General features: G+C 51.4%; 1 protein-coding gene across 5 annotated transcripts in view; it reads left to right on the top strand.

The window, feature by feature from the left end:
- The window catches only part of PHF21B (PHD finger protein 21B), a 130,979-nt gene that overhangs the window by 28,513 nt on the left and 89,203 nt on the right, over positions 1 to 13,263 (top strand). The window contains exon 1 of one of the 5 annotated variants that reach the window (XM_063663307.1): positions 12,627 to 12,747. The exons of the other annotated variants lie outside the window; for them this stretch is intronic. The gene's annotated coding sequence lies outside the window, so the exon portion shown is untranslated. Of the gene's footprint in view, positions 1 to 12,626; positions 12,748 to 13,263 lie in introns of those variants that run through there. 5 annotated transcript variants of the gene reach the window in all.

Raw genomic sequence — 13,263 nt, 5'->3', positions numbered from 1 at the left:
CCTTGAGCAGAACACCTGCGTGCCGCTGTAGCTTGTCACATTTCTTTGTCGGTCCCCGTGTAGCTATTGTTAAGGGGCACAGAAAAGCCAGTGTCCCCTCCCTCCCCTCCTTTCTGAGAGAGCACAGGTGAAGGGCTTGTCTGCCAGGAACGAATTCTCAGGTCCACTCTTCGCTGATGCACAAATGCTAGGCAGTCACTTAGCATCTCTGAGTCTTGGTTTCCTCATCTGCAGAATCAGGAAAGTCACATTTCCCTGATCATTAGCCTGTTCATTGAGCCAGGGCTTCCTGAGCACCTGCTGCCTGCCAGGCCTTGGGTGAGGTGCTGGGTTCATGACAGCACAGGGTCCCCGCCTTCAAGACCATAGCCAGGTCTGGAAACAGATCAGTGCACCCCAACTTGGTGAGTGAGGCGGGGAGTGCAGAGGTCTGAGGGGGTCATGAGAAGGAGCTACCAGCCCAGCCAGGGGCTGCTGGAGACAGTATCCGAGGAGGGTAGAGATGACACAGGGAAAGTGTTGAACAGATCGTGCTGCTCAGTTAGGGCAGTTTCTTGCCTCCTCCTCCCTCTCCCTCCCAGTCTCTAGGTCTCTTCTCCCCTCCCCTCTGTCTCCCTCTTCCTCCAACCTGATGGGAAGCTTTGGACATAAGGGCCACTTCCTTAACAGACTTCTTCTATGCCTTTGGTCCCAGAGACACGGCAACCCCCACGCCCTACCCTAAGTCTCTGCAGACATCAGCTCCGGGGAAGAGAACAAAGCTTGGGACTTATTTATTTCCCGTTTTGCAGAAATGTTTATTTGAAAGCAGCACAGCAAGGTGGAATGGTTTGATTTGATTAGCAAGTCTAAATGTATTAGCAGCAAGACAGAAACGATATTACAATTAGCAGTAATTAGCTATGTGATGACTCTGGGCGGCAGTGCCGGGTGACAGATGCTGCTTCCTGGTCCCGGGTTAGACGGAGAGGGCACGTTACCCTTGTGAAGGGGCTTGGCTTCCTGGGGCGGGCAGAGGACCCTGGCCTTGTTGTCAAGGCTGAGTGACAGCTAATTGTCCCTTGGAAGAGACACAGGTGTCGGCACCCACTTGTGCTGTGTGGAAAGTGACTTTGCGGTGTTAGGGGAGGCAGTGGCTTGACTTGTACGGATTTGGAACCTTTGCAGCTGCCCTGAATTTGCCTCTGATGGCAGTGGCTTCCTTCGTACCACTCATCCCTTTTCCAGTCTTTATCACACACAGCTCCTCCAGACCCCCTTCACTGGGTTTTACTTATGGGCTGGCTCTGTCCCTGAGATGTGGCCTGTGCTGCATCCCTGGGCCTCCCAGTCTGCACTGTAGACGCCTTGTGTGGTGATGCCTGGTAACCCTGCAGGGTGCTGGACATACACTCAGGAAACTCTGGGAACCATGTGTCCACATCTCTACACGTTACCTACTTCTGCGTGGGTGAGCAGTGACTGCAAGCCAGTCTGAGGTGTAGATAGAGACACCTGAGACCCTGAACCTGTCCTCCAGGAGTCCAGATCTTCCACTGGGGGCCAGACATGCTGACCTCCTGCAGAAAGAAACCAGTGCTCCTTTTGGAGTGGTGAAAATGTCCTGCAACTTGGCAGGGGTGGTGGTTGCACAGCGTCACAATGGACTAAATGCAGTGGCCTCATAGGCTTTGAAATGGTTACTTTTTCTTTCCTTTTTTTTTTTTTTTTTGAGATGAAGTCTTGCTCTGTTGCCCAGGCTGGAGTGCAGTGGCGTGATCTCAGCTCACTGTAGCCTCTGTCTCCCGGGTTCAAGCGATTCTCCTACCTCAGCCTCCTGAGTAGCTGGGACTACAGGCACCTGCCATGATGCCTAGCTAAATTTTGAATTTTTAGTAGAGACCGAGTTTCACCATATCGGCCAGGCTGGTCTTGAACTCCTGACCTCAAATGATCCCCCTGCCTCAGCCTCCCAAAGTGCTAGGATTACAGGAGTGAAATGGTTACTTTTATATTATGTCAATGATTTTACCTCAATGAACAAAAACAAGCAAGACAACAAGACATTTTGAAAGTCCAAACACCATAAACTGGGCACAGCTTAAAGTGTCTGAGCACACACAGCCAGTAAATGGAGATAGTCACGGACGCCAAGTCTCCCTCTGAGCAGGGAAGGAGCTGGAGGAGCCAAGAGGGGAGAGGCACAGCTGCCGAGGCACTGGGCACGTCACAGGCCAGTGTTGGAGAAGGCTGGGGAGGACACTGGGCAGAAATGAGACCACCTTTCCTTTCTGCCACTGGCTGCCCTCCAGGGGCTGCAGGAAGGAGCCAGGGTCTGCCTTCCTATGGCTGGGAGGGGCCTGGCAGTCCCGCAGCCCCGCCTGTCCTTAAGACTGCCTCCTGAGTGCCTTGCACGACCTCGGGTGCCTGTCAGATACCACGACAGCCTCTGGAGTGTTGGCTGCTCTTTCCCTAGTGTCACAGGTGAACTTGGCCTTGGCCACTGTGTTCATCAGGCCGCCAACACCAAAGGACCAGGGCTGCTCAGAGAGGCAGCCCCCAGATGGCAGCTCTTCCCTGTACCCCACTGCCCCAAGCCAGCAGGAGGATCCTCCACACTCTAGATCTGTGCCAAGCACTGTGGGTGCAGGAGAGAATGAACCAGATGTGGTCTACCCTTAGGGGGCTGCAGCTGGAGCTCCCTGAGCCGCGTGGCAGCAAGGTCTGGGGGTGCTGGAAAGGGACAAAGATGGAAGAAATGTTTTCTGAGCCCAAAGTGCAGTTTCATTGCAGGGGGTGGTTGTTACTGGGGGTGAGGCTGTGAACTGGGAAGATGCCCTGTCCTGCGTTTTCTCCCCGGGGTCGGTGGGCCTGCCTCACCTGGGATCTCCAGACACAGCGGCTGCACGCAGAGTCTACACAGCAGTGGCCACCTGGTTCCCCCGTGGACACATCTTTTGTTCCTCAGAATGAAACCATCTTGTCAACAGCCTTCTCCTACGGGAGCCAGGAGATTGGGCAGGTGTTGTAGAAGAGGAAAAAAGGGCGGTCATTCTACATGTGGGAGGTTGCCTTACCTGAGTCAGAGAAATGCTGATGAAAACCACAGGGAGGCCGGGCGTGGTGGCTCACACCTGTAATCCCAGCACTTTGGGAGACCGAGGCAGGTGGATCACTTGAGGTCAGGAGTTTGAGACCAGCCTGACCAACATGGAGAAACCCTGTCTCTATGAAAATACAAAAATTAGCCAGGTGTGGTGGTGCATGCTTATAGTCCCAGCTACTTAGGAGGTTGAAGCAGGAGAATCCAGGAAGCGGAGGTGGCAGTGAGCCTAGATCGCGCCACTGCACTCCAGCCTGGGCATCGCAGGGAGTCTCCATCTCAAAACACAAACAAAAAAACAAAATCACAGGGAGAGTCCTTTTTGTTTCTTCCAGACGAACACCAACACCGAAGGAGAATGATGACGGTGTCGGGGGCTCCTGGGTGTGACGAGTGCTGCTGGGTGGGAAGTTGGAGAATTTGGAAAACAATTCGGAATCATCTAGTAAAGATGAGGGGAGATGTACATCTCCTGCAAACCAGAGATCCCACGTGTAGGTATTTCCCATAAAGAAATTATTACATATGTGTCCTGGGAGGCCTGAATATTCCTAGCAGCCAAAATGAAATAAAACAGAATGTGGCCACCACTGATGGATAATGGATAAATATGCATATGTATGCACTGTGTCTACAGCAAGGAAAAGGAATGAGCGAGGCCACGTGCAACAACCATGACTCTTGGGAGCTTGGAGTTGAAGTTTTCTTCAAAAAGTTGCAGAAGAGAACTTCGTATGATTTCATTTAATTAAAGTTCAAAACATGCAGGCCAGGTGTGGTGGCTGACGCCTGTAATCACAGCATTTTGGGAGGCCGTGGTGGGAGGATTACTTGAGGCCAGGAGTTCGAGATCAGCCTGGGCAACATGGTGAAACCCCATCTCTACAAAAAAAAAAAAAAAAATGAAAAATGAGCTGGGTGTGGTGGCTTGCACCTGTAGCCCCAGCTACTATAGAGGCTGAGGTGAGAGGATCGCCTGAGCCCAGGAGGTTGAGGCTGCAGTGAGCCATGATTATGCCACTGCACTCCAGCCTGGGTGACAGAGCAAGACCCCATCCCAAAAAACAAACAAACCCAAAAAACAAGCGATATCCTTTTTTTTTTTTTTTTTTTGAGACAGAGTCTCGCTCTGTCACCCAGGTTGGAGTGTAGAGGTATGATCTCAGCTCACTGCAACCTCCGCCTCTCAGGTTCCAGTGATTCTCCTGCCTCAGCCTCCCAAGTAGCTGGGCTTACAGGCGCACACAACCACACCTGGCTAATTTTTGTATTTTTGGTAAAGATGGGGTTTCACCATGTTGGCCAGGCTGGTCTCAAACTTCTGACCTCAGGTGATCTGCCCGCCTCGGCCTCCCAAAGTGCTGGGATTACAGGTGTGAGCCACCACCGTGCCTTGCCCGATACACTTTTTGATATACATATGTGGTAAACTATTAAAAAAAAAGTCTGGGAATGATAAATACAAAATAGTAGTAGTTACCTGTAGCGAGTGGAGGATTTCAAAGTGAATATTTATTTTATTTTTTCCTTCCTTTGTTTTTTTCTTTCTTTTCTTTTTGAGACAGGGTGTCATTCTGTCGTCCAGGCTGGAGTGCAGTGACATGATCACAGCTCACTGCAGCCTCACCCTCTCGGGCCCAGGTCAGCCTCCCCAGTATTAATAGCTGGGACTACAGGAACCTTTTTGCGTTTTTTGTAGACACAGGGTTTTGCCATGTTGCCCAGGCTGGTCTTGAACTGCTGGGCTCAAGCAGTCCTCACACCTCGGCCTCCTAAAGTGCTAGGACTGCAGTGTGAGGCCCTACCCGGCCCTGGCCATTTTCTTAACCTGAGTGCTATGTACATAGATGCTTCTGGTATTCTTCAAATGTTACAGGTTTTAGAACCTTTAATCTCTCTTCATTACTTAATAAAACACCTGTATGTTTTTAAATGGGCCTGTGGGTGTGGGGCTTCCTGCCTCAAATGTGAGATTCTGTGCTTTAGTACAGGCAGATGGGTCTAGGCTGTCCTTGGCCATACAAGGACCTCCAGGGACAGGACACTTCCAGCTCCTCAGAGGCTGCAACTTGTATAACTTGCAGAAACAAGACAGAAAGGTCAAAAGTGCATGAAACCAACTGTGTAAATTGTGAAATGTGAATTGTAATTTTGCTTTTTTCCTTCTAAAATGGCATGAAGTCCACATTTTAAAAGTTTGGATAGGGAGAGATTGGATAGGGAGAGATTGGTCAATGGGTACAAAGTTACAGTTAGGTGGGAGGAATAGTTCTGGTATTCCACTGCACAGCAGGGTGACTGTGGTGCTAACAATATGGTATTATGTATCTTAAGACAGTGCAAAGAGAGGATTTTGAGTGTTCTCACCACAAAGAAATAATAAATGTATGAGGTGATGGATATGCTAAATACCTTGATTTGATGATTACACAATATGTACATGCATCAAAATATCTTACTGTACCCCATGAATATGTAGTTATGTGTCAATTAAAAACAAAATTTTTTCTTGAGACAGGGTCTTGCTTTGTCACCCAGGCTAGAGTGCAGTAGTGCAGTCATGACCCACTGCAGCCTCAGCCTCCTGGGCTCAGGTGATCCTCCCACCTCAGCCTCCTGAGTAGCTGGGACTACAGGTGTGCACCACCATGCCCGGCCAAATTTTTTGTATTTTTTTGTAGAGGTGAGGTTTCGCCATGTTGCCCAGGCTGGTTTCGAACTCTTGAACTCAAGCAATCCGTCTGCCTTGGCCTCCCAAAATGCCGGGATTACAGGCATGAGCCACCGTACCCAACCCAAAATTTTTAAAATAGGTTTTCTTTTTAACCAAGGTAAATTCTGGAAATGAAGCAAAACTGACCAGCGCCCTCTCCTGGGCGAGTTGGAAGTGGAGCCCTGGGTGGGAGGACCCGCTGGCCCCAAGAGCCGTCCTGGTTCAGCACCACGGACAGCACTCAGAGCAGCCTCTTTACTGGGCGTGGCCGTGGGCTTCCCTCGCTGATTTGGCCACAGCTTTGGGGAAGAAGGTGGCCGGAGCCTGGATTCCCTCCTGCCTTCCTCGTAGGCTGAGATGAGCTGGAAGAAGCTCATGCCACAGTGCGCAACATAGCTCGGTGTTCTGTAAATGCTTAGAAAACCCTCTCTGCTGTCAGGGCAGGAGGGTGCCCAGTGATGAGACCTGCTTGCGACTCATGAGGGGACCCCATGTGCAGTACCGATGTCACCAGGCCTAGAGGGACGCCTGCTCTCCATACACTTTCTAGGCTGGCTGGAGGGAGGGGAGGGACAGGGCCTCTTATGGCTCTGTGAGACACCCACCCAAAGGCACTTCCTGCTCCAGAAGGAACAGTGTCGCGGTGGCCAGAGGGGGAGTCCAAGGCCAGGCAGGTGCTGGTCACTCCTTGGGCTCATCCCAGGTGTGGGGCTGGCGGAGGGAGCTGAAGTGTCTCAGCCAGGAGCTTGGACCCTTAATTCTGCTTCCCTGGAGAAAAGGCGGGTTTGATGCAGAAGGGGTGAGAGGAGGATGGTGATGGGGGCTTCAGGAAGATTCTCTGCTCTCTTCCCTCAGCCAGGGGTGCAGATTGGGGAGCAGGTGGAGAGAGAGGAGAAGGTGGGGTCAGCGTCCAGGACAGGCTGTGGCTCCATGCTGGAGGAGAGACAGAGACCGACAGGAGGATCTCTGAGGATTCTTTCAGCTTTGAATTCTAAGATGTTTGTTTCTCATCACAACACCCATGTGTTAATTCACATTTCATTTTGATCTGCTTGTTCAATGATTGGGTACTGAGTGGTATTAATATGATCAGAATTTTCAATAACAGAGAGAACATTACACTATTCATTGAAACAAATTGGTTGGCATCTATATCTCCATATACCACTCTGGTCTTATTAGATCTAAATCATATTCATGCTCAGTGCTCTGATTTGAACTGTAAGCCCAGCATGGGAGGCGGGATACCTGCTGTTTGAAGAGCTCTCTCTCTCTCCTCCAATTTCTGGTCTGATTGGACACACACTGTACAGCACCAGGCTGCATCTATGAGCAGGTCAGGTGGTGACGAGGGCCCAGAAGTGACCCGCTGTGGTCACAGTGGATTTGCCTAGTGTTAAAACTCAATGTAAGCTGCACGGATGTAGGACTTTGTGCAGCGTGGTACCAACACGTGGGTATGTCAGCTGTTTGGGTGAAAATGTAAGCATGTGTCTTGTCAGGGTGTGTTTGTGCAGACCTCTGTGTCCTTAAGCATATGCATTTTTTTTTTTTTTTTTTTTTTTTTTAAGACAAGGTCTCTGTCGCCTAGGCTGGAGTGCAGTGGTGTGATCATGGCTTACTGCAGTCTCAACCTCCTGGCCTCAAGTGACCCTCCTGCCTCAGCCTCCTGAGTAGCTGGGACTACAGGCATCCGCCACCATGCCCAGCTAATTTTTATATTTTAGTAGAGACAGGGTTTCGCCATGTTGGTCAGGCTGGTCTCGAACTCCTGACCGCAAGTGATCCACCTGCCTCGGCCTCCCAAAGTGTTGGGATTACAGGCGTGAGCCACCGCACCTGGCCGCATATGCATGTTTACAGCATCACACACAAACACTCCAGGCAGAGAATGGAACTGATAGTCACGCCTGTCTGCTGTGGCCTCAGCCCAAAGCTTTTAGTGCTTCTGAGCAAGGAGGAGTGTCAGCCTGGCCAGGCTGTCTCACTGGTGTCCAAAAACTATGCCCCTAGTGTTGTTTCTGCTAATTCTGCCTACATTGTCCTTACCTGCCTCCTCTTCTGGCTTATTCCTGCTAATTTGTTAAGAATTGACTTGGCACCACCTCCTCCAAGAAGTCTTCCCTGACTTCCCAGTGCTGGGCTAGGTCTTGTTCAACTGGTTGCATAGCTTCTGGGGGCAAAAGCCACACTTTCGCCTCCCATGGCGACCCCACCCTTACACTGTCTTGAGAAAGCTGGGAGCACAGTGGGTACTCTGTATGTTAGTTGTGTTTCAGAATGGTTCCTTTTCCCCTCACCCTAGTCAAGCACAGTGGGATTTTTCTCCAGTATTCACTTTGAGACCCTGGTGGGGTTTCTGAAGGTAAGCCCCATAAAAGTGTGCCCCCCACCCCACGCTGGGCCCCTAGGTTTTAAGTCTCGAGGTAGCCCCCACTCAGCTTGAGCAGTTCACTGAAGTTGCCTTTTTGCTCCTCCTGGTTCCTGCCTCCAGCAGCCTGTCCTCACTGTGAGCTGTGGTTCTCTGTCTCCGCCTGTCTCTTTAGTTGTAGGGTTGACTGTTTGTCCTGTAACCTAAATTCTCTGAGGATTCTAAGAAGAGTCACTGATTTTCAGTTTGCTCAACATTTTTCTGGTTTCAGGGGTGGGAGCTGACATCTGCTGGAAGTTGATGTGCATAGGTTGTGTGCACTTGAATCTTCTCTTTGCCTCTTTGGCGGACCCAGGGTCCAGGGATGGGGAGGGGACAGAGTGGAGACCGGCAGACCCCATTTTCTCTGGCTGGGGCCTGAGGACCTGAAGGGAATGCAGCCCCTCAGGGACTTCTGTATTAAATACAGACACACAGACTCCACCGGGCTGTGATGACTGGGGGTGGGGAGTCAGTCATAGTGTTTGCACTTAATTCTGACAACAAAGCTGAGGGTCATCAGAGCCCAGAGTGGGAGTTTGTTAAAGTGACAGTCACCTGGTGTCATTCTCACGGCTGAGGACCTCCTGCATGGCGGGGAGGGTGTGCCTCCTCATCTCTGAGTGCCCTGCCTGCCAACCTCCCTCCCCCGCCCCCACTTCCTTGGCCCACTTGGGCCTTGGCACCCGGCCTGTGCCAGGGCCCAACTTGTTTGGCAGCAAAGACGCAGTCCCTGTCTGTAGGGGGACGGACACACAGCTCCTTTGCACACAGCTTTGGGACAGGGAGAGAGGCAGACTCCTATTAGTCCCAGGAGAAGCTCAGCTCCACCAGGGTGGGGCATGCAGCAGGTGCTCAGTGTTTGTTGACTGACTGAGTGAGGGCTTTCAAGGACCCACACGATGCCCGCTTCTGCCCAGAGCACCCTGAGCCGACGTACATGAGGAGTTTCCACTGAGGAGCCATGTCAGGACGTGCAGTGTGGGCCTGGAGAGCCAGCTTCCTGGTTCCACTGAGCAGCCGTGTCCGCCAACACTCGGTTTCCGGCTTCCTCGTTCCACTGAGCAGCCGCGTCCGCCAACACTCGGTTTCAAGCTTCTTTAGCTTTTCGGGTTTTTTCCCCTCTTAACAAAATGATGACAATGCACAACAGGCCGAAATGCCCAAATCCGTCACTCATGATAGATTTTACCAAAGCAAAAGAAAAAGGAAACGTCCTCCTTAATCACCTTTCATATTTTCGTTAGCAACATCAAAGCGATCAGGTCTGGAAAAGCCCATCTGAGTCATGTCTCTGGTAAGAAGTTGATGAAGAATACAAAAGAACTTGAATTTCAAAGCCAAGCCTTTATCTCTCATTCATGTTTTCTGCTGTGAGGGCTCCCCCAAGACCCAGCCCTGTCATTCATTAGCGGGGGCCAGCGGGTCTGAGCAGACACAGTGTTGCCCACCCTAAAGCATTCAGTGCAGCTGGTATGGGTGACCCTGTCCTGAGCCCACTGGAACCCTTATCTCTCCCCACATCTGCAACCCGGAGATAGGAGTTGCTTAACCTCCCTGAGCCTGTTTTCTTATGTGTTTATTAGCAGCTGTGGGGCGCCTGCTTCATGCCTGACTTTGTGCTGGACCAGGTGGTGTGCAAGGAAAGATAGACGTGTCCGTAAGAGCTTGAGGCTGAGCTTGGGAGACAGACCCAGCACGTGTGGGAGGGGTCAGTGCAAAGTCATGTCAGGGCATGCAGTGACCCAGAGGAGAGATTGGCTGTACCGGGCACACCCACAAGGGCGCCCTGGAGGTGGAGGCACAGTGTGTTTTGATGGCTTGTGGGAGGGCTAAGTTTTCTGGGAAGGGAGGGACAGAGCTGCCCGAGGGACACAGCCGCCCAAGGGCCAGGCCCTGTTGTCTCAGCAGCCCCAAGGCACTGGAAGCCCTGGAGTGGATGGTCGTGTTGGGGAATTCAGGCTTCTGCGGGTACCTGGGAGAGCAAAGGGTGGACACAGCGTAAATTGGCCCCGAGTCACCCAAAGTCCAAGAGTGGAAAGTGGAGACCCCTTCTCAGCATCTCCCCAACTCTGTGTGCAGTACAGGTGGTCTCGGGTGCACTCCTTCTGCTGCCCGCCCCGAATGGCCCTGAGTAGGGCTGTTTACCAGGCACCAATGCTTTATCATCTGAAAAACACATGGCAGAAAGAATTCAAGGGAGGACGGAGAAAACCCAAGGATACCTTGTCAGGTGAGAGGAGGGCTTCAGAGTCACTCACGCCAAACAGGCTTCATAGCCAAGCCAGGGGCCCATGATGATGATTTACAGGGTCCAGCTGTGAGTGAGGAGCCCTGTGGTTGAAAAACACAGGGTGTGGGTGGATTAGAACTCCTTCCAAAACACAGATTATTGAGCCTTTCCTCCCAAGGTTTTAGATTTAATCACTCTTGGGTGGGCCTGAGAATTTGCATTTTGAGGCAAGTCCCCATGCTCTGCTGGTACTGCTGGAATGGCCACCACACCTTGAGCACTGCTGGGTTGGAGGAGGAGTGCTGACTGAGTGCTAAGCTGATTCTCATCCTGGCCAGACCTTAGGAGGTGAGTGGTTTCATTTTACAGATGAAGAAATAGAGGCAAAACAGACGAAGAGCCACCCCCCATTTTCTGCTAGTCAGAATGTAATCAGCATGCGGATTGAAGGAAGTCTTAGACTATGTCCCTCGCCACTTATCCCCCCAATCTTTCCTGGCTGTATAATCTCCAAAGAGCTTAGAGTTAAATTTGGGGCAAAGAGGGAACCCTGAGAGGTGAGGCTGGAGGGGGCAGGACCATGGTTCTCTGTGGCTGGACTGGATGAGCAGTGCTAGAGCAGTTCGGCGAGCTTTGACCACATGGACCCACCTTGACCCTGAACCCAAGTTTCTAAGGAGGGCCGAGAATTGGCCTAGGAATTGCTGCTGTTGAAGGTAGGCAGGTGTGGGGAGGGTCATGCTGGCCTTGGTACCACTGCTGAGGTGGTTAAGGGGAGACCTTGGGGAGCCACTGGTGGCTCTGTAGCAGCAGACCTAGAGGGGTGGGCATGGGGCTGCTGCCTGGCACACCCAGCCCTACCAGGTCCCACCTTCCCCTGGCACAGGTGCTGCCTTTGGTGGTGCAGCTGTGCTTGACCAGCATTTGCCCAGTGGCTTTGCAGAATGAACTAGGAATTCCTGGAGTCTCGAGCCTATAAAAATAGTGTGCAGGAAAGATCCCCCCTGCCCTTCTGTGCAGAGCAGGTCACATGGCATGGCCAGCCCGGCTTCAAGGGGTGGGGAATATGCCTCCTTTCAGGACGCTTTTAATCTTTCTTCCTAGTGGAAAGCATACTGGCCTGGGATCGAGGCAGGAATGCCATGCATCTCTGATAAGCCAGCTCTGGCTGCACAGCCTCCCTGGGCTCTGGCTTCCCTGAGTGCCAGTGCTAGTGTGGAGCTGTGATCTTGGTTGACCACCTGTAGAGTTGACCACCTGTAGTTCCATGAAATGGCTGCACTGCTGGAGGATGTGATGATGATAGAGTCAAGAGCTTGAAGGTTGTCCAGAGCGCATGGAAAAACGAGACAGTGCTCAAATCTCAGCCCTTAGTAGCTGGATGTCCTTGGGCCAGTTACTTAACCTCTCTGTTCCTCCATTTCCTCATCTGTGAAATGGGACACTATAGGCCCTTATAGAATAGCGGCAAGGATCAGGTGAGATAGCGGCAAGTCTGCACTCAGCCACGCATGTCGTATGCTGAGCCAGCTGGGCCCCCAGGCTTTCACGCATCTGATCTGCAATCCTCAAATGGCTCCATTTTTCTTTTTCTTTTCTTTCTTTCTTTCTTTTTTCTTTTCTTTTCTTTTTTTTGAGACTGATTCTCACTGTATCACCCAGGCTGGAGTGCAGTGGTGTGATCTCAGCTCACTGTAACCTCCACCTCCCGGGTTCAAGTGATTCTTGTGCCTCAGCCTCCTGAGTAGCTGGGATTACAGATGCCCGCCACCACGCCTGGCTAATTTTTGTATTTTTAGTAGAGACGGAGTTTCACCATGTTGGCCAGGCTGGTCTCGGGCTCCTGACCTCAAGTGATCTACCTGCCTCGGCCTCCCAAAGTGCTGGAATTATAGGTGTGAGCCACCATGCCCGGCCGGCTCCATTTTTCAGTTGGGGAAATGGAGCCCTAAGAGTTGAACCCCACGCCCTCCTGACTTCACAGCTCAAGCGCCTTTCCAGGCCTCTGACTAAGAGCTTGAGGGTGGAAGAACCAGGCAGCTTGCAGCAGCTGGCTTTGGGGTGTCTTTTGTGATGAAAACACCCCTTCTTTTAGGGAGCTCCTGCAAACTGATGCCAGCAGGGCCAGGCGAGCATGGATCACGTGGACACGGAGTCCCTTTGTCCTGCTTTGTAGGTCCAACCCTATGCCAGTGAGCTCCACGAAGCAGTGACGCCTGCAGAGACTCTGGCCGCAGGAAGTGTCAGTATCCTTTGGTGCAGCTGTGAATGGTACCATTCAGGAGCTGAGCGTCTTGTAGTGCCTGAAGGTAACAACAAAAAACAGAATGATGAGACTCTTATGTCAAAGCCACACAGAACCAAGTCAGAGAGCCCTCAGTGGCCACAGCTGGAGCAGTTTGAGCTACAAAGTCAATAAAGTAGGACAGGTTGAGTATTCCTCTTCCAAAAATCTGAAACCCAAAAAAATCTGCTCTAAAACCTGACACTTTGAGTAGTGATGGGACACTCAAAGGAAGCACTCATTAGAGGATTTTGGATTTTGGGGTTAGGGAGGCTCAGTGCAAGTCCTTCAAAATCCAAAAAAATATAAATTCCAAAACATATATGGTCCCAGGTATTTTTTCTTTTTTTTTGAGATGGAATCTCACTCTGTTGCCCAGACTGGAGTGCAGTGGCACAATCTCAGTTCACTGCAACCTCTGCTTCCCAGGTTCAAGTGATTCTCCTGCCTCAGGCTCCTGAGTAGCTGGCATTACAAGCATGCACCACCACGCTTAGCTACTTTTTGTATTTTTAGTAGAGACGGGGTTTCGCCATGTTGG

This window comes from Pongo pygmaeus, chromosome 23 (genome assembly GCF_028885625.2).
Source record: "Pongo pygmaeus isolate AG05252 chromosome 23, NHGRI_mPonPyg2-v2.0_pri, whole genome shotgun sequence".
Taxonomy (NCBI): Eukaryota; Metazoa; Chordata; class Mammalia; order Primates; family Hominidae; genus Pongo; species Pongo pygmaeus.
Note: the sequence above shows the minus strand (reverse complement) of the source record. Positions and strands in the feature narration are given on the sequence as shown.